A 21,973-nucleotide genomic window follows, 5' to 3' on the forward strand; every position below is an offset into this window, starting at 1 on the left:
GTACAACTGAAATAAACAGAAAACAATAATTAGGTACCTATCCTCCTCCATCACCCATGAAATCCACTGCTTTGCCGAAGAGTACAAGTTCACTGCAGACTATACATATAGCAAGTAGGCAGATATGTTAAGAAGGAATCTGTTGAAATGCTCAAGGACAAGTAGAAATTTTTATTCCTGGGGGGGGGGGGGGGTGAACGGAAAATGTTCAAAAGAACATAGATATATAAGAAAAAGGAGAATGAAAAAGTAGGTTTTGTATCTCTAATGTGATACAGACTAAATATTGATCAACAGTTGCTTGTGATTTACAGGCTTAAGAAAATGTAAAGAAATTATGGTAGTCAATTCAACAGAACAGAGCCTATGAAAATACCCATAGAAGAAGCACAGCAAAAATAAAAGGTCTCTGCAAAAGTGATCAGTGAGTCCAGGAGAAAGAGGTCACTGATTAACCAGACTGTCCTCTTCTGGATAACATAAAACAATTTTAAGAAAGTTTTATCCTACCAATTGAAATCATTTTTGCAGAGACCTTTTATTTCTGCTGTGTGCTTCTTCTATGGGTATTTTCATAGGCGCTGTTCTGTTGAATTGACTACCATCATTTTTTTTTTACCTTAAGCCTGTAAACCACAAGCAACTGTTGATCAATATCCATTTGGTCTGTAGCATTAGAGATACAAAACCAACTTTTCATCCTCCTTTTTGATCAGAGTGAGTCCAGGAGAAAGAGGTCACTGATTAACCAGACTGCCCTCTTCTGGATAACATAAAACAATTTTAAGGAATTTTATCCTACCAACTGAAACATGAAAACAAAATTCTAAGGTTGAGCAAATGTGAGATTTACATAATGTTAGAAGTTGCACAGGGGAGAGAGAGGAGTAGCAGTGTCTTGGAGAGAAAAAGACATTCGGTTTTGGGAGCAATGGGCGTGACATGAACATAACAGACACAAATCAGACCAAGAAGAGATATCTGTACTCACCTGGAGATCTATTATTATCAAAGGTGTATGTGTGTTAAATGAGGTAAAGCATGACCTTTCTTGTGAAGTGATTGATTTTTCTTCAGAAGTGACAGTAGTACAAGTATCATGAAAACTGCCATCCAGTTTAAATGAAAAATCATTTGTGCAGAACAGTGTCTTATGGGCAAAGTATGATCTAATCTTCTGAAAAATAAGACGAGAGGTAAAGTAAAGTATGATAGTTGATAGGTGTCAGAAGTGACAATGCAAGGATTGTCCTGTTAAAATGTCGAAACAAAACAGTATCTTAGTGTAATGAGAAAAGTAGAGCAAGTAAAAAACTGGCAAAACATCCAGCCAACAGCAATCCTACGGCCAGAAAAACTTTTAATATAAAAGGTTGACAGAGATTTACAAGAATCCTGCAATCTAATAAAGACTATGAGGCCAGTGTATTGTAACTGTTAACTGCATATGATCTCTGCCTAGTTCATTTGTTCTGTGAGGTGAAAAATGAATTTCCAGGAGAAAAACCTTACCACTTTTGCATGAGACTGGCTAGCTCACCTTCAATCATCCTTTATAAATGTTCTTTGCATTCTAGATAGGATTCAAATCCTGGTCTTTCACCATAGTACATGATTAATACTGAGCTATAAAGGCTTCTCTTATAAATGTGCAGTCTAACAAAGAGCATAACTTATCAAATGGTAGTACAAACCAACAGCATTCTGCAAAGTATCACTGGAATGCACAATGCAAGTGAGCAATGTCACAGACTGGGTGTAACAACTGAGTTTCACTTCTGTTCAGCTAAAAAAGAAATTACTATGTGCAGAGGGCATTCTGATACCTGAGGAATAGAAAAACGGTTCTTTCCTGATGCCTGACAATCTCAATTCCAGGTGTTCTAAACTGATGGCAAGCCTAGATTATAGCAGTAATAGCAACAACATATATAAACAGATCCATGATGCCAGGAAGGGAGCATGCTTTCAAAACATATCAGATTCCTGATACCAGTGAAATGACACCTGAATATCTTTTCATTTTTTTTTTCATGTGACCCCCACCAACAAAAGGCTGTAACTCAATAGTAAATTAGACACGTAAGTGGGCTAAGGATTTTCTATTTTATTAATTTTTTATCTTATTCATGTGTGTGTGTGTGCACACGTATACAAGGTATGTTCAAAAAAAAGACCGAACTTTTTAAATAGTGTGCCAAATGGCACAGAGAGCACATTGCAGCTACCTAGCGGCAGGTTTTGACGATGAACCGCCATTTTCCCCATTCTGCCACGAGCATTAGTCGGCGAATTACAACTGCTGAAGTGGGCACGTGCACAAGTTATTTGTTAAATTAGTTACAAAGGGACAATGAAAGAGCTTGAAGAACAACGTGCATGTATGAAATTTTGCTGCAAACTTGATAAAAAGCTTACAGAGACATTTCAATTCCTTAACCAAGCATACAGGGAGGACTGTATAAGCCGAACGCAATGTTATGAATGGTTTAAGCATCGATGGATGAGTCGGTCAAATATCAAGGTGATGTGTTGGTTGTGTTTTTTAAATGGAAAGGCATTGTCCATTATTGTCCATGAATTTGTACCACGTGGTCAGATTGTAAACAAAAAATTGTACCAGAGAGTTTTAGAGCATTTGAGGAATGCTATGCACAGGAAGAGGCCTGAATTGTGGGAAAACCAGACTTGGATGTTACACCACGACAATGCGTCTGATATTTTGCTACAACGTATGGCAAAACATCAGACATCCATTGTGCCCCATCCACCCTATTCTCTGGACTTAGCCCCAGCAAACATTTTCCTGTTTCCCAAATTTAAAACCACTTTGAAAGGATGTTGTTTCCAAACCATAGAGGAGATTCAGTAAAATGCAATATGAGAACTGTGCGCCACCACAAAAAGTGCATTCCAGGAATCATTTCAACAATCGAAGAAACACTGGGAATAGTGTATTGCCAGTAGAGGGGAATTCTTTGAAGGAGATAGTGCTTAAAATGAGCAATAAAGTCTTTATAGCAAAAGTTCGGTCTTTTTTTTTTTTTTTTTTTTTTTTTTTGGATGGGGGGGGGAGAGAGAGAGAGAGAGTGAGTGTGTGTTTTACATAATCTAGAAACACTGTTCTGGAAACCAAACAAGGAGCTTTTTTTAAGCCAATTCAAGACTCCAATAAATCACACCTTCAAGAAGTGGCCTTTTGTTCTGGTTCTACCTGTCTCCTCCCATTCTATGAAAAATCTCTTCAACATTTAACTGGTAACAATCCCTAACCAAATAATAATAATTAACACAGGGTTTAATAGATTGTAATATAGATGGTTAAACCAACAACTTTACTTTTTTGGGAAAATTTGGAGAAAAGAGCAAAGCTAATAATAATGATAAATACCTTGGATTTCTACTCAGGACATGGACTGGTTATTACTAACACAATGTTCCAACATAAAAATGTGCATAAATTCACATGGAGAGAAGATGCGAGGAATAAGAAAAGTCTCATTGACTATGTTATTGTTGATAGTGATGTTTTCTCCCTAGGGAAGGACACCAGAGTGTACAGAGGATTTGAAATTGGAAGTGATGACCATTTAGTCTTGAGTAGGATAAAATTGAATTTCATATTGAAAAGAAGAACATGTAAGAAAGTTTTAAAGCAAATAAAAGTTGAGCAGTTCTCAGGTGTCAACTGTAGACTAAAATACATAAATATTATTCAAGAAAAAATGCAAGTTTATTTTCAGAAACCAAACCTTGGATATTCAGTGGTAAATCCTGAAGAAAACATTGATTGATTCAGCTAGAGAAGCATGTGGAGAGGTTGTCAGCAAGGAAAGAAAAATCGTAACTCCATGGTGGACATAGGAAGTTAATGAGACAGTGAAGTTAAAGAAGAAAGCATATCAAAAGTTCGTGGCAAATAACTCAGCTTGTACTCTTAAAGAATACAGAGACAAATGTAAGAAAGCTAACACTGTGTAGCTAAAAAATACTGTGTAATACTGTGTAGCTAAACAAAAGTCATGGGAAGACTTTGGTAAGAACACAGAAAATAAATATCAAGAAGTTGGCAAGATTTTCTGGATGTTGATGAAAAAGCTCAGAAATGGAGGAAAGAGTGCTGTAAAAGAAATTAGAGATGATAAAGGTGACATGACAACAGGAGAAAAAGATATCCATGATGTATGGAGTAATTACTTTGAAAAAATTGCTAAATGAAACAATCAGTGACAGCACAGTGGTAAAAAACACTCAACAGGCATGCAATCAGAAATACATATCCATACTTTTATTATTATTATTATTATTATTATTCAGGCCTCCATGGAGTCAAAAGACTCATCGTGGGAGGTCCTTCCTAAGATCATAAAGTCTGTCAAGGAAGTAGAAAAAGCCATCAAACGCCTGAAATGTGGAAAGGCAGCTGGAGTAGATGATATTCGACCAGAAATGCTGAAGTGTATGAAGGTATAAGAGTCTAACAGTGGCTGAACTGCATAGTTCAGAAGGCCTGGACAGAAGGACGAATCCCAGATAATTGGAGTAGAGCTCTCATAGTACCCATATATAAAAAGGGAAATAAAATTGAATGTGAGAATTACAGATGTATTTCCCTACTGAGTGTTCCTGGTAAAATTTATGCATATATACTTGAGAGACTGTTGAGAAGGATTGTGGAAGGGAAACTTGGTGAAGAACAAGCTGGATTCAGGTCAAATAGAGGCTGACATGATCAGATTTTAACTTTACAACAAATAGTTGAGAAACTTTGGAATATAACAAAGATCAGTATTTAAGTTTTGTAGATCTGGAAAAGGTATATGACAAGGTGCCAAGAGAGAAGCTATTCAAAACGCTACAGTTATATGGTGTTAATGGGGCATTATATCAAGCAATACTTAGTCTTTATTTGAGTTGTAAGTCAGCAGTTAGAATTGAAGGAAGTACAGGAAGATGGTTTATGTTAAATCTGATGTCAGACAAGGATGTACATTATCCTCTCTGTTATTCATTATCTATATGGATCACATTATGAAGGAAAGTGGTATTAAACCTTATATCAAAATTGGAGGTGTTAATCTCAGCTCTTTGTTTTCAGTGGATGATGTTATATTTCTAAATAAATCTGCTACAAGTCTGCAGATTCCCTGACTAAAATGAATAACTGTTGTAATAGATATGGTATTACAGTCAGCAATAACAAGACAAAGACAATGAAAATAGGCAGAAGCATTGAAAATATCAACTGCATTCTGAATAGAGAACCTATAGAAGAAGTAAAACATTTCATCTACTTAGGCATGATTTTTAGCAAAGATGATAAATTGAATATGGAAATAAACAACATAATCAACAAAGCTGGTATGGTAGGAAATCAACTGAATACATTTATATGGAATAAGATTACGAAAGTTAGAACAAATGGGAATCGAAAAGATGTTGCAACTGTTTATTGATACATGTGCAAAATAACAGAGAAATAAGTCAAAACACTAAATTAGCTGTATACAAGACAGTGTAGAGACCGCAGATATGAGTTCTGAAAAAGATTAGAGGCGTGAACAAATGGTATCAATGGTAGAAACAAAGATATTACGAAAAAACTTGACATTGTTAGCATCCAGGGATGTGTTAGGCAGAGCTAATCTCAGGTGATATGGTCACTTAAACATAATGGGAAAGTAAAGGTTAGCAAAACAAGTGTTCTCTGCCAGGTTGGCAGGAAAAAGACCCGAGGAAGACCAAGATATAGGTAGATTGATACAGTGAAAAGTGTCTTAGAAGACAGAAACATAAGATCTGATAATGTTGGAGTCTTCACAGGTAACAGATTGATTTGGAGGAAAACGGTAGTTAGGAAGTTAGTGGTGATAAATTTTTCATGTAGTACTATCATATCCTGTACACCCCTTGAAAGTGCATGTCAGGAATTTGATGATGATGATGAAACCAACTAGTTTCGTTACATATGCAGTTGGCTTCTGGGTTAGAAAGAACAAAATAATACAATAAGTGTTAAACACGAACTGGTTTTAGTTATATAATGCTTCATGTTTACTGCTTATTGTATTTTTTTTTTTGTTCTGTGGCAAAACTAGTTGGTTCAACTATCAATATTACAACCTATTAAACCCAGCATTAGTTATCATTTGTCACATTTGTTTTTTGGTCAAAAAATCTACATGCTTAATCCCACGCCAATTTATATTCCCAATATTCCAAAGACCTAACACTGTCTTAATCAATCTTCTCTGGACTTGTCCAATATATCCTCATCAGGGACTAAATCTGTATGCAATAATCTACAGGTGGCCTGATCAAGAGATTATACAATGGTACCAGAACCCCTTTACTTACACATATCAAAATCCTCATTATCATTGCTGTTATCCATTCTGATGTCTCCAAAATTTTAGCAACGTGACCACTAAACCTTATGTCCTTATCCACCAACATTCCAACAAGATTTCTTTCATTTCCTCAAAAATTCCCCCAACAACTGTATACTCTGCTCTGATAGGTAATATCAATTTTAAAATGCTAGAAAATAAATGATACATAATATATCATCTAACGAAAGATGAGCGAGTGGCGTTGTATGGAGACTCCATTATTAAAGGTGTGCTAGAGGATAGAATGCACAAGGTATGTTTTCTAGGCGGTAAAATGAGTAGAGTGATTGAGGCGGGAGCGAGCAAAAGAGTTAATAGTATTAATTAGTACAAATGATTTGAAAGAGGACAAAGAGTGTGTCAGAATGGATATAAGGAGGCTGTTTGGAAGGATAAAAGAAAATAGTGTGACAGGAAGGATAGTGAGTGTGTTGCCTAGGTATGACTGTGGTGAAATGAGGGGGAGAGCAAGGATTATGAATGATATGCTGGCTGAAATGTGTGAGGAGACGGGAGTACAGTTTGTTAATGTGTGGAATGAGTTTGAGGAACGAAGTAAGCTGTATGGGAGCGATGGACTGCATTTGAGTGGTTATGGTGCGAGTCACTTGGAGAGACTGCTGCTGGAAGGTAGAGAAGTGAATAGAGAGAATGAATCAGATCGAGTGGGAAGTGATGTGGAAGAGCGGGAGAATAAGACAGGAGAAATTAAAAAGGTGGTTATGAATAGGGAAGTGAGTGGTATGAGTATAGGAAAATGAGAGAATAGATGTGCAAGAGGAGCAGGGAAACGGGGAGGTTCAGGGTGGACAGGGGTATGCAGCATGAGAAAGGTGGATGCTCCAAGAGGAGGTGAGTATGTGTAGGCAGGAAAGGAATGGGATGACCAGGGATCAAGAGGAAACAGTTGGAATTGAAAATGGTTTTAAAATGAAGAAGCAGAAAGGGAAATGGCCCCAGTCGAGCATGGAGAGATCACATCGAATGAGTGGTAGTATCAGTGGAACTAGCTGTAGATCCCGAAATGAGCTGTTGTTTGTATACAAATGCTAGAAGTATAAGAAACAAGGCAGATGAAATGGTTGCACTAATTGGGTCTGTTCACCCAAAGCTTGTCGGAATAAATAAGACATGGTTGGAAGAGGATGATATCCTGACAGGAATACAGATGGAAGGGTATGATGTGTTGCATGAGGATAGAAGGGGTAAAAAGGGAGGGGGAGTGCTATTGATGATAGAGAAAGAGTTATGTCCATACAAGGTAGACATGCAAGACGGAAATAGTGCCAGTGGTTTTGAGGCAGTATGGTGTGAGATAGAGATGAATGGAATCAATTACTTGGTGGGATGTTGTTATAGACCAGGTAATGTGGATGGTGGTGATAGTGAAATGTATAGTCAAATTAGCCAAGCAAATAAGAAAAGGGGTGATCATTATGGGTGATTTTAATTATGGCAATATAGACTAGAATGATGAGATAGCAACTTGAAGTAAAGAAAATGAGTTTCTTAAGTTTTTGAGGATACTACCTCAGACAGCATGTAACAGAGGGCACACGAGGATTAAGGGTCTTGGATTTGGTCATCTCATCAGAGGATGTAATTATAAATGAGGTGTCAAATCATCCATCAATTGGTGAGAGTGACCATGAGGTGATTACCTGGGTGGTTGACAGTAGTGCGAGGACTCCTGTGAGAAAAGGGTATATGTGGAACTACAAGGGGGGGGGGGTGATTATGAAGAGCTCAGGAGACAGCTTGCGGGTGTAGCGTGGAATGAGGAGTTAGCTGGAAAAGAGATCAATGTAGCTTGCGGGATTTTCAAAAACTATCTAGTAGATGCAATGTCTAAATGTATTCCAAGGGTGAGAAGGTTAAATAAGGTAGGTAGGTATGAGATGGATGAATAAAGAGATTAAGCCTGGAGGCAGCATAAAAGAAGTGGAAATAACCAATTTCATGAGGTCTACAAAGACCAGGCAAGGAGGGTGACTTGGTTGGTGAGAGTAGCAAAAGAGAGGTATGAACAGCAGTTAGCTAATGAAGTCAAAAAGAATGCTAGGGAGTTCTTTCGATATGTAGCCAGCAAAAGAAAGAATGATTACGGAAGGATGACATTGATTGGAGAAAATGGTATAAAGACAGCTGTTGTTTGCAGAATGTGTGGTGGAGATACTTAATGAGCAGTTCATAAAGATTTTTCAATCTTGTGAATGTGACTTCATGGAGAGATTCAGAGCAGTTGATGACGGGGAGGAGAGACTGACTGTAAGTGAGCAAGAGGCATTTGGGGAGTTGAGTAAACTAGATGTAAATAAGGCTGTGGGACTTGATAATATATCACCATGTATTCTGAAGGAATGTGCCAGGGAGTTGACGCCTGCCTTGACATATTTTTTTAATATGAGTCATGCACTTGGTCAAGTTCCTAAGGAGTGGAAGGAAGGCAAGATTGTGCCACTTCATAAAGGAGGTGATCGAACTCAAGCATCAAACTATAGGCCTATCTGTGTGTCAGGTGTTGTGGTTAAGTTCTTGGAGAAGCTTGTGAGAACTAGGATCCAGAGTTGGGTTGACAGCAATGGTATTATCTTAGATGAACAGCATAGATTTGCTAAAGGGAGGTCATGTTTTAGTAATCTACTTACTTATTACAATAAAGTGACTGCTTTCTTGGACATAGGAGAAGGATACACAGTAATATACCTGATTTCGCAAAGGCTTTTGATAGAGTACCTCATGATAAGTTGACAGTCAAACTAGAGCAGATGGGGTTGAATATTAGATTAGTGCATTGGATTGGAGACTGGCTATCTGAGAGGTATCAACAAGTTGTGTGTGTGGGGGGTGCGGTATTAATGATATTGGTGAAGATTTGGATGGAGATATTCAGTTGTTTGCAGATGATGCAAAGTTGGGATGAACCATAAAGAGTAGTGAAGATGTTGTGGCCTTACAAGAAAACTTGAATAAATTGAGTGACTGGGCATGGAAATGGGGATGTGAGTTCAATGTTGCAAAATGTAAGGTTTTAAAATTTGGAAAACAAAGATGGGATGCAGAATTTATGCTTGGTGAGAATATATTGTTGGAGGTAGAGGAAATAAGAGATCTGGAGGTGATAGTGGATAAGGATCTAAAATTTAGGGGACACATCGCCAAAATTGTGAAGACTACACAAAGGCTTCTGGGAATGATGCGGAGGACACTGACGTGTAGAAGTCGGGAGATTCTTGTTCCGTTGTATAAGGCTTTGATTAGGCCACACATGGACTATTGTGCCCAGATTGACTATTGACTAAGGTAGTTTCTGACCTCGGAATGTCAAGTATGAGGAAAGATTCAGAAGATGTAATTGGCAGTCTGGTGGACAGGAGGAGGAGGGCAGATATGATAGAGACCTACAAGTTGGTAAGGGGTTGTTATAGGATCGATGGTGGAGAAGTTCTACAGAGAATAGTGGGAGATCAGGGGAGAACTAGAGGTCATCCCTGGAAACTGTATAAAGAGAGTGTGAGTAGGGAAGTGAGAGGCAGGTTTTTTTCGTGCAGAGTTGTGAATGATTGGAATGCCTTGCCTGAGAATGTGGTGTCTGCAAGGAGTTTGAGTGTGTTTAAGACACGGTATGATGAGATGTATGTGTGTGATAAAAGGACCTCCCAGATGAGTCTTTGACTCCATGAGGTCTTTAGGGGTAATAATAATAATCATAATATACACAAATGGCAGAGGTAGATCAGAGAATAAGTCGGCTTTTTGAATCTGCCTCTGCCCTAATAAACTATCCTAACTTCAAAAAATATAGATTAAACTGCCTTCACATTTGAGAAATACTCATCATAGGCCAATCAGCAAAATGGTCAAGAATGCCAAATCAAGCTGACTAGGCAGCAAAATTGAGGATTTTAGGCCTTTCTTTGTTTCTCTACTTCAGTCTCACTTATTCATGTGGTGCCTGTGTTTATTCATCTGTACCAGTTTATTGTTCCCGATGACTTCAATTTGGTTTCAATGTTGTAATTTTCTTCCTGAAAAATAAAGATAAATCCATCGTCATCATATAAGACTGAAAACCAGAATTACTCAAACCTAATTAGTCTCCATTGTCGAAGTGAGAGATTTTTCACTTTCTACAGCAGTGGTACTGAGTTCGATAAAAGAAATGGGCCACACTATAATATTTATTACTGGACTCTGCAAAAGCATTTGACAGGACACTACATGGAGCTCTATTACGTAAGTTAGAACAAATGGAAATCGAAAAGATGTTGTAACTGTTTATTGATACATGTGCAAAAATGGCTATTATCTGACACGTCCATGGTTACACAGTAAAATGTATCAATACTAGATAAAGTATTTTTATCTAAATGTAAGAAAAGGGTAAAATTCTGATAAAATTCCAAGTCTGATAAGATCTGCATGAGCAGATCTTATCGGACTTGGTGCAGAAATTGGTGGAGGCATAGGGCCAATCACCTTATCCTCGAGACTGTTGCAGTTGCAAGAATAAAAAACCTCCACACCATAAAAGGTAGAAGAAGAAGGATTAAGAAAGAAAGAAAGAAAGAAGAAATTGATAAAAACAGTAATATAATAACTGCAATCATTAAAATAATGAGGGCATTCAATTAAAATATAGTAAATGGTTAGTGCTGAAAATGGAAGAAGTGTGTCAGATGAGTATGACATATGAAGAGCTGGGAAAGAACAACTTCCTCTGATGAACTTTCTATACATATAAATTATGTAAAGACAAAATAAATCATTTAATATAAAATACATATTTCATGATAACTAACTCAAAGTGAACACACAAAAAAGTATGGATAGCTTCATGTAGCAAGAACGGTATGAAAACAGATGTTACAGTGCATTCTTTCTTCTGCTCTCCAGCCAGTAACATGGTACTTGTGGAACAAAACATGAACATAACCAGCGGCAATAGAATGCAAGGCTCATTACAGTATATATATAGAGATATGTAAAGAGAAAGTTTAAAAAAGTTACTAAACTAAAAATTAAATTATAATATTTGCATAAAAAACTACATACAAAGTACAGTATAAAATTAATTAATATAAAATTACAATATATATATATATATATATATATAATATTACAATATAAAATTTCTTGGTGTCATATATATAAACATATATATATACATACTTGTATATATATATTATATCTTTATTTACTAACGTTCCTACAGACGAGGTACTTACATTACTAAAGGACAAATTATCCAAAAAAATGTTTGCTTTATTAAAACATTGCATTCATTCTGGTTACTTCAGATATCAGGACTCCGTTTACCAACAAAAACAAGGCCTGGCAATGGGCAATCCTTTGTCCCCAGTTCTAGCTAACATCTTCCTTGAAGATTTTGAAACGAAAGCCATATCTTCCTTCTCATTTAAACCAAAAGTTTGGAAACGATATGTTGATGATATTTTTATTATTTGGAATCACGGGCACACATCTCTCATAGATTTTCTTCATCATCTAAACATCCAACATCCTAATATAAAATTTACTGCTGATCTAGAAAATAATAACTACTTACCTTTCCTGGATGTCATGCTTACACGATGCTCTGAAAGATTAAAAATCTCTATATACAGAAAACCTACTCATACCAATAGATATCTGCATAATCTTTCTCATCATTTTCCACCACAAAAACTTGGAACTATATCTACCTTAGGACACAGAGCACGCTCTCTCTTGAATGAACCAGATGAACCACAAAAAGAAATAAATCACCTCACTCTTATCTTTAAACAAAATGGATACTCTGAAAAAACGATTAAGAAATTTCTTCGGGATCCTCCTAGGCAGTGCACAACAGAAACTATTAATTTTAAAGGTAGCATCTCCATTCCATACATTAGCACAGTCTCTAAAAAATTAGCTAAAGTCCTTAAAAAATATAATATCAGGACGTTCTTCACCACACTTCCTAAAATCCGTTCGCTAATCAGCCATCCAAAGCCTACTCATCACTACCTAAAATATCAAGATGTATATAAATGATGGTGCGATTGCAATATCCCTTATTTTGGACAAACTAACAAATCTATTGAACAACGTATAAAAGAGCATAAGAGAGACATCTCTTACAAAAGATCTCATGCAACTGCGTTATCCAGTCATGTTCTTTTTTCAAATAATCCTAATGATGATCAACAAAGCCACTCCGTTTGCTGGGATAGATCAGAAAATATTTTTTGCTGTGATGATGAGTTTGAGAGAAAAATTGTAGAATCAAGGGAAATCCTGCTGAACCCTGTTCACTTAAACAACAATTTGAGTTATAACATCCCAGATAGCCATGCTGCAGTTATTCAATATTGGCATTCACGTGAGCCTGCATGCCCACTTGCAATAAACAATGGCACGCCTGTTAGAACAACTTGAAAAAATATGTTTTTTTATGTATCAATTATGTGTGGCAATTTTTACCAGTAATTTCCAGTTGTTTTAGATACTTCAATGTTTATTACTATTCTTTTCCTTTATGAATACCTGAGGAAGGCTGTTATAAGCCGAAACTAGTTGTATTATTCTGATTAAAATCTTTATAAGTTATCTCGGTTTTTTAAGTCATTAAATATATGTTTAAAAAAAAAAAAATATATATATATATATATATATGAGCCACTATAGCTCAGTCGGTATCTTCGATACCTTCCAGTTGAAAAGACCAGGGTTCAAATCTCATATAGGATGCAAGGAACCTTTATCAAGGCTTATCATCTGAAGGTGAGGTTACTGGATTCATATGGAGGTGGAAAGATTTTTCCTCCTGGAAACAGGTTTTTCATTCCAAAAAATCGGCAAACTGGACAAAGAAGAACAAGCTCAACTTACAGACATGGCAGACAATGTACGTGGGCTTTTCAATAAGTAATAAGACTAATTTTACTGTGGCGAAACCACTCATCACAATATTAATTTCTGTGGAATAAAGAAATGTTGCTGTCTGTATTAACAAAAGAGGTTGATAGATGGCGTATACGGGCTGATGTGCCAGAGTGTCACGTGACTAAATGAAAGTTTGTTTCGATGCACCAACGAGGCGTGGCCAGTCTTCGAAATGGAAGCGTCCTTGGAACAGCGTTATGCGATTAAATTTTGTGTGCGTTTGCAAAAATCGGCATCGGACACTTTTAACATGATACATGAAGCTTTCCACGATGAAGCAATCTCGAGGGCAAGTGTTTTTTGCTGGCATAAAACTTTTAAGGAAGGAAGGCAAAATGTGGAAGATCTCGAACGTGAAGGAAGACCTTCAACGTCCATCACAGAGACAATGATCAACATAGCAGCGATTATCATCAAGCATGTCAATGCACCACGATAATGCAAGGCCACATATTTCTGGTTGTGTAGTGGACGTTTTGCAGAAGAACAACACAGATATCCTACCACATCCTCCATATATAGTCCTGATCTCGCACCGTGCGATTTCTGGCTGTTTCCTCAGCTCAAGAAACCACTAAGAGGCCGCCATTTCGAAAGCAACAAAGCATGTCTAAAAGCTGCAGAGGCAGTTTTGAAAGAACTCTCAAAAAACGGACTTTCACATGTGTTTAAGAAGTGAACGCAACGTTGGGACAAATGCATGCATCGCGTCTCACGGTAGTTACTTCGAAAAAGACCATGTAAATGATGACGATTAAAGGTAATCTGTTTTCTGTATAAATATAGTCTTATTACTTATTGAACAGCCTATGTACATAGGATTAACTGCCCTATCATAAGCATGGCTTGGCTGTAACAGGCCTTTGAGCCTAACACAAAAATGGAAGACAGGATATATATATATATATATATATATATATATATATAAAGCCAAAGGTCTTTTTATGTTTATGTATGTGTGTGTGTGTGTGTATATATATATATATATATATATATATAAACATAAAAAGACCTTTGTATAAGAACTTACATATTATGAATAATTGTGAGATTATTAATGAGTCCTTTTCCAGGAATTTTGAAATTTTTAGATCATCACTGCAATTTAAATTAGGTTGAACAGTCTGTTAAATTTGAAAGGATTTGTACAAAGAAATTTTTGTTGTTCCATAATATCCTGTGATTAGTAGAAATTCCATGTTCTGCAAGACCAGCTTTCTCAAGCTTGAAAAAACTGATGTAATTCATGTTATGATCTGCTAACGATATATCCTGTCTGGCCAAAGAAGAGAATGCAGAAACAAGAAATCTGGTACACTCCTGAGTGAGCTAAGGAGTTAGATGCTTGTCTTATAGAAGGCAGAACAGAAGAAATCTTATTTACTGGCCTGAAAGTCATCTTGGAAATCAAATGTTTTTTCAATAATCTACAATGCATTCAGAAATGCCTTTGATATAAGAAATGGAAATTATCTTGATATTTGATGATCTATTAATGGGAGAGTAAATATCCATATAATTCAGTATGGAAAATAACCAGTAAATATCATATTGTCTTTGATACATTGTAATTTTAGAAGAGAAAATGATGTGTCCTGTGGTAAGGGATCTTGACAATCCTGAATTTTTGTATGGGGTGGTGCACTGAGTGCTAAAGAACGTATTCTGGTAAGCAAAACCTGAGAGAGCCTTCAATATCATGCTTAACAAGAGAATCCAAGAAAGGAAGGACTGCATTATTTTCTTTTTTTTTCTAATGTAAATCTTATCCTAGGGGATAAAATGATCTGCCCTAGGAAAAAAGTTAAAATCAGTAACTTTTTTCCTAGGGGAAAAAAGTTACTGATTTTAACTAAAATATGTTGAATTTTTCATGCGAGTATGGTCAAGGAGTGATAGTAGTAAATAGTCATTCTACCAAATGTTCCATGAAATAATTGAATAACAGTGATGAGAAGGAGAATCTATGGCACAACCAGGATGTCAGAAGAAGGTATTTTACTTTAGAATTGAAATCCACAGTATTCTTTATATACGAAGGCGATTTTCTAATCAGAATGATGCATAGGTTCCATAAAAATTTTGACAGTTTGAAAGTAGAACAACCCACCACTGGATACTCTACATAATCTAAAATTTCTGGCATGAAAAAAACAATTTTTTTTTTTTGAGGGTATTGTCAGCTTCTAAACAATACACACGATCATTCTGCCTATAAACCTACCACCAGAGACCTCACCAAATCACAAGTAAATAAATTAAATGAGTTGCTAGATAATGCTAAGTCTCTGGATGCATGTTACTATTCCCTTGTTTTGTTTTTACTGTCTAAGCATAAGAGGATTTTCTCACCATAATTTATTGCTGCTGTCATGGTATATTTTCTCTTCACTCACTTCCTAACACATCATGTTATGCTAAACCTTGATCTTTTAAATCATTCTCATTACCAGATGGTTGGCCAATTGGTTAGCATATCCACTCTCTAACCAAGAGGCTGTGGGTTCAAATCCCATCAAGAGCATGGATGTTTGTGATTGCCCCACTAACCAATTACCATATGTACTGCTGACCTGTGTCCTGGCAGAGTAAGACCTTTGATGTCTTTGCACCATTAAAATCAAATTTAAAAAAAAAAATCATTATTGGAATATGCTGGACAATTTCCCTCGCAAATGGTGTATTTGGGTGTTTCACTATTGTAATTTTTGTTTTCATGCTCTTTACTGTCCCACAGATAGCAGAGCTTGGAGAGAAAGTCTGAGTGGACCATATTTCTGGCATTTGAAACAGAACTAAAGATTTGAGTGTACAGCCTGTTGGGGTTTCAGTATATTAAATGTATAGACCTATTATGAGAATTTTTATGGCAGCTGCTGAAGGGCAAATCTTCTCATCAGGAAAAATGAGGCAATTGCAATCCAATATCTTGCCTCTGGAAGAGTTTAAAGTTTTATCGTTGTTATTCTTCAAACTGATGTTATATGAGTTGCTCAGATTGTAGACAGATGGTTCAACGAGAATGGCTCCTGAATGGAGTTTTAACCTTTCTGGATAAAAAAGGTTGACATTTTCCAGATTATTATGGAAATGGTTGTGTCTTATTGAGGATGCCGTTACAAACATGAAGAAAAAAAGACTCATTCTCAAATGAAGTGAGCATTCAGGACGAAAGCTCCATACTAACCCATCACAAAGCCACATAAGGACACCCATTATTCAATACTGTGCTCAGAAGTGTAACACTAGGAGTACCCTGGATACCATCCCAGCACCATGGGGAAGGAGCCTTACTGCAACATCACTGACCCTTGCAAACCCACCAATTGAAATGACTTTCAACTGTTGGTCATTTCAACTGTTTGCCCATTTTGAAGATGGTGGCAAAGACGAGAATATCAAATTGACAAACATCAGGGAGTAACATATGGGAGGATTGATCAGAGAGAAAGCAAATGACCAATGGTGTGCCACAGGACTTTATGCTCAGGCAGCTTCTGATGAGTTTGTATACCAATAATATTGAGAATGATTTCAGAAGGAATATCTATTTGCTGAAGATACTAAACTGGAGATAGCATTAGTTAATAAAGGTAATAGAGAGATCATGCAAGATGATCTAGTATTTTGGGAAAGGATAATAGGTGCTACTTTAACATGTCAAAGTGTAGTACTTCAAGCAAGATGAAAATAACTACAGGCCATGTATTGCTAAAAATAGATGAGGCTAGGGATTTATGGATGATATGGACAGAGGACATATTGCAAAAGTGAATAAAAAATCTCAGAGGATTACTTAGATGGCAAGAAACACACTGACATGCTGCATTAAGGAAGAGTTATTACCCTTCATATTCAGATATTGTTAGCATTCCCTACTTATGTTAATCTTTACCTTTAACTAGTCGTGGCTTGATTATTGATCACCTAAAACTTTATCTTATGCCGGGTCAAAATTTTCAGGATAGTGCATTGACAGAATCAGTCCAATATGTTATGCACAAACCATTTAATTAAATCAAAAAGGAATATTTACAGTCTAATCCACATTAAATATATATACAATAACATTACAATTCTTCTTAATTCAACTTTAATTCTAATTTTCTTCCTTTAAAGCTCTTTCACAATCTAGAATATCACACCAATCATACATATACAAACTGACAATAAAGCATAAGTTGAGTAAGCTTAATTCAATATCAATTTACATTATATTATTGTACCCATAAACAGACACACTTGATGTACATTCTTGTTCGGAATTATCACATACATAAGTACTTACAATTCTCGTTCAGCATTGCCTTTTTAAATGGATCTTTTGTTCACAGTGCTCCTTTTTGTCCTTATTTCCTTCTGCTGGCTCGTTCTTGATTTCCCACCAAATTTCTTTGTCTCCGAATCGTCGATTATTCTATACCCTTTAGGACCCTTAACATGGTGGCAATGTGCAGCTCTTTCCTTTCGATTCCCATTATCAGACCTCACATTGTGCTGGACCCAGGTAGAAGACTCAAAACCTACGACACTTCTCTCTTGATTACCGACAGCAGACCTCACATGGCGGTGGACCCAGGTAAGAGAAAGTGAAAACCCTAAGACAAAGTCATTCTCGATGTCTTGCTTAGGCCCGGGCTCCTGTTGTATGCATGCGTGCATCTCTCGAAACTTCCATATGTGGCCACTGACATCCAACTATGTTGACGTCATACTTCGCACATCTTTTGAAATTGCCATACATGGCAATTCTACACTATTCTTATAATTAGATTTACTAATTAGACATGCGTTAACAGCATTACATGATGACGTCATGCACCACATTATTTTAACAAAGTCTAATGTTAATTTATTACAAATACAAGATTATTATAGACAATATTTGGAATTTCTTTAAGTGCAATCTCCTTAGAAAAACATGTAAAAGCAAACATGGCAAGTTACACAATTACATATCACGAGAGATTTTACACTAATATGGCACCCTCTATGAGCTATCTGGTCTCAGAATGACCGTTTCCCCCCCCCCAGATCTTTTAATCCCATGTACAGGCAAATCAGCTTCGCGAACACACGCAATTTACAGACAAAAAATATTAGTGGTAGCAGTGGGGGGGGGGGGGGAGTAGATGCCACTGTGTGTAGATGATGATGGTAGCAGCAGTTCTTTGTGGTTAGTGGATTAAAGGGTGGAGATGGAGACTTGTAGAGTGTCCTCCCTCGATGCGTCCCTTGGACTCCTTGGAGGTGTCAAGTAATAATAATATAAACTGAATAACAATGGTCCAAAAAGAGAACTCTTTGAGAGTACCCCACTCATCACTTTCCTTTTTTGGGATGCTGCACCATAATACACACCTTGCTGACTCCCATCAGCCAACCATTCCTGTAACCAAGCTACCAAATGACCATCCATCCCCATCCTGATCAACTTCAACAGTAGCTCAACTTCAACTAGCCTCTCTAGCACCTTCACCAAGACCAGAGCTTCTTAAACTGTGGATCGCAACCCCAAATGGGGTCGTGTAACCGAATGTGGGGGTCGTGAAAAATTTGGCAACAATAAAAGCTTTCTGAACATGAAATGACCAAAAATTAATTCAAAATCAAACACATAATGAATCTGAGGTGTTTCTGGCAGTGTTCGCCCACGTTGCATCGTGCTACTTCACTGCAGCCTCGGTTCCGAACACACAACATGCGAACTTTGCAGTGAGAATGGAGTCACGCCACACAATGCCAGCTAATGATGCCAGAAATATTTTGGCTCAGATTCGAGACTATTGTATTGTAATTCTTTATGTAAATGGTAAAATTATACCAAAGAATTGCTTTTAAATAAATTTCTTTATGATTTATTATCAGTAAATGTTTGATTTGTATACCTATATACCTGGGGTCACATAAAAATTTCTCGGGCAAAAATGGGTCGCAAGTGGGAAAAATTTAAGAAGCTCTGACCTAGACCTCTGGTGATACCCACTGGTCTATCATTTGACACTACTAACTTGGATTCTCCTTTATACATTGACACTATTTTTCCTTCTTTCCACTCTTTCAGGACTGTTCATGTTGACAGACTTCTGTTGAATGATCAAGTGAAGGGCACTACCGACTCTTTCACACATTCCCATTCTATAATTGGTGATATCCATCCAGCCCCACAGTCTTATTAACATCAAGGTTACTTAATATTTTAAACACTCCACATTCTTGAACTGTCAGTTTTTTGTCCTCCTTTCGATTGTTATTCAACACTACTCTTAACCCCCCCACACACACACACACAAAATATACTAATGAAGTACTCATTGAATATTTTCATTATATTCAACAAATGTGATCCATGTTCCACCTTATATTCCTCATGCTCTTTTTTATCTTCTCTATAATGTCCTCTTTCTCAGAAGCACCTGCATAATTCTACGATTCATCCACTGCACCTCTACTTTATCCTCCTAACTTTAAGAAAGCAATCTAACACTGCCACATGTAACTGATTCTGGACCAAGTTCTAGGCATGCCAATTTATCTCCCCTTCAACTGATCAAGCCACTGCACATCATCAGTCTGTTTTCTTAATTTAGTCCCCCTGCTATACAATTCCATACATCTCTCTCTCTCTCTCTCTCTCTCTCTGGTTTCATGAAGCAATATCACTGACATAAAGGTAATATCATTGGCAAAGATCTTAATACTGACGAGATCTGTGTGAATCCTACTATAATCTTCTACTTCTTTCTCATATACAAACTCTTTGATATCTATCTGTCAGCCATTTTAGCCTGATGTCTTAAGCTATCCATTGCAACTCATATATCAGCTTATCATGCTCATTAAATCAATGACTTCACACCCTATGCTGATGTCAGTGCCTTCTACATATTTCAGCCTGAGACTAAGATTTAGTTTTATGACAATCCCATGAAATATTGTAAGCCAGATATCTGGGAATCAGATAATCTGGTAACCCTGCTATTGAAATTTAACCTGATACTTTTTTAAAAAGGTACTTCAGGTCTTCAATAAGACTGGATTGTGGTCTAACTCCAGTTAATGAAAATCATGTGACACTGCTGCCATACCAACAAAAAAACATTCTGCAATTCCTGTTGCTAAGAGACCTATAACACTCTATATTAAAAATATCTGAATTTTGAATTCAAAATTCTTTAATCTCGATGTTGCATGTTTCCTCTAATAGTGAAGGCTTTGCTAACAAAGCAGACAAAAGACAAGTTCAAAGTTCGTTGTATTCTGTAAAATCAATAATACTGTTACTTTTGTTATAACTTACTACTACTACTACAAATAAAATATGAAATTAATGAATCTCTAACAACTGTTAATTATACAGGTGCAGTTACATTACATCCATAAATTGATGTAATGTAGCAGCTTTAATTTTTTTTTTTCTGTTTTATTATTATTATTATTATTATTAAACAAGACCTCATGGAGTCAAAGACTCATCTAGGAGGTCCTTTTATCTCACACACATCTCATCATACCGTGTCTTAAACACATTCAAACTCCTTGCAGACACCACACTCTCAGGCAAGGCATTCCAATCACTCACAACTCTGCACTAAAAAAACCTGCCTCTCACTCCCCTACTCACACCCTCTTTATACAGTTTCCAGGGATGACCTCTGGTTCTCCCCTGATCTCCCACTATTCTCTGTAGAACTTCTCAACCATTGATCCTATAACAACCCCTTACCAACTTGTAGGTCTCTATCATATCTCCCCTCTTCCTTCTCTCCACTAGACTCTGCAAATTACAAATTTTCAATCTTTCCTCATACTCGACATTCCAGAAGTCAGAAACTACCTTAGTCAGTCGCCTTTGGACCCTTTCCAACATCTCTTCATCCTTCTGAAAACCAGGTGACCAAATCTGGGCACAATAGTCCATGTGTGGCCTAATCAATGCCTTATACAATGGAACAAGAATCTCCCTACTTCTACACATCAGTGTCCTTGTGTCTTTGTGTGTCCCAGAAGTCTTTGTGTTGTCTTCACAATTTTGGCGATGTGTCCCCTAAATTTTAGATCCTTATCCACTATCACCCCCAGATCTCTTATTTCCTCTACTTCCAACAATATATTCTCACTAAGCATAAATTCTGCATCCCATCTTTGTTTTCCAAATTTTAAAACCTTACATTTTGCAACACTGAACTTACATCCCCATTTTCAAGTCTTCTTGCAAGGCCACATCTTCACTACTCTTTATGGTTCGTCCCAACTTTGCATCATCTGCAAACAACAGAATATCTCCATCCAAATCTTTGCCAATATCATTAATATACAAGTTAAATAGTAATGGCCCTAAAACAGACCCCTGAGGCACTCCACTAGTGACTTTCCTTTTCCTGGATATTGCACCCCCATACACAACTTATTGATACTATCAGATAGCCAGTCTCCAATCCAATGCACTAATCTAATATCCAACCCCATCTGCTCTAGTTTGACTGTCAACTTATCATGAGGTACTCTATCAAAAGCTTTTGCGAAATCCAAGTATATTACTGTGTATCCTTCTCCTCTGTCCAAGGAATCAGTCACTTTATTGTAATAAGTAAGTAGATTACTAAAACATGACCTCCCTTTAGCAAATTCATACTGTCTATCAAAGATTA

General features: G+C 36.8%; 1 protein-coding gene across 1 annotated transcript in view; it reads right to left on the reverse strand.

Annotated features, from left to right (window-relative positions):
• PpD3 (protein phosphatase D3) overlaps positions 1-21,973 on the reverse strand; it is a 258,573-nt gene that overhangs the window by 219,429 nt on the left and 17,171 nt on the right. The gene's annotated exons all lie outside the window — the stretch shown is intronic.

The sequence above is a fragment of the Typopeltis vanoorti genome, chromosome 1, assembly GCF_054136105.1.
Source record: "Typopeltis vanoorti isolate ZY-2024b chromosome 1, IOZ_Tvanoo_1.0, whole genome shotgun sequence".
Classification (NCBI taxonomy): domain Eukaryota; kingdom Metazoa; phylum Arthropoda; class Arachnida; order Uropygi; family Thelyphonidae; genus Typopeltis; species Typopeltis vanoorti.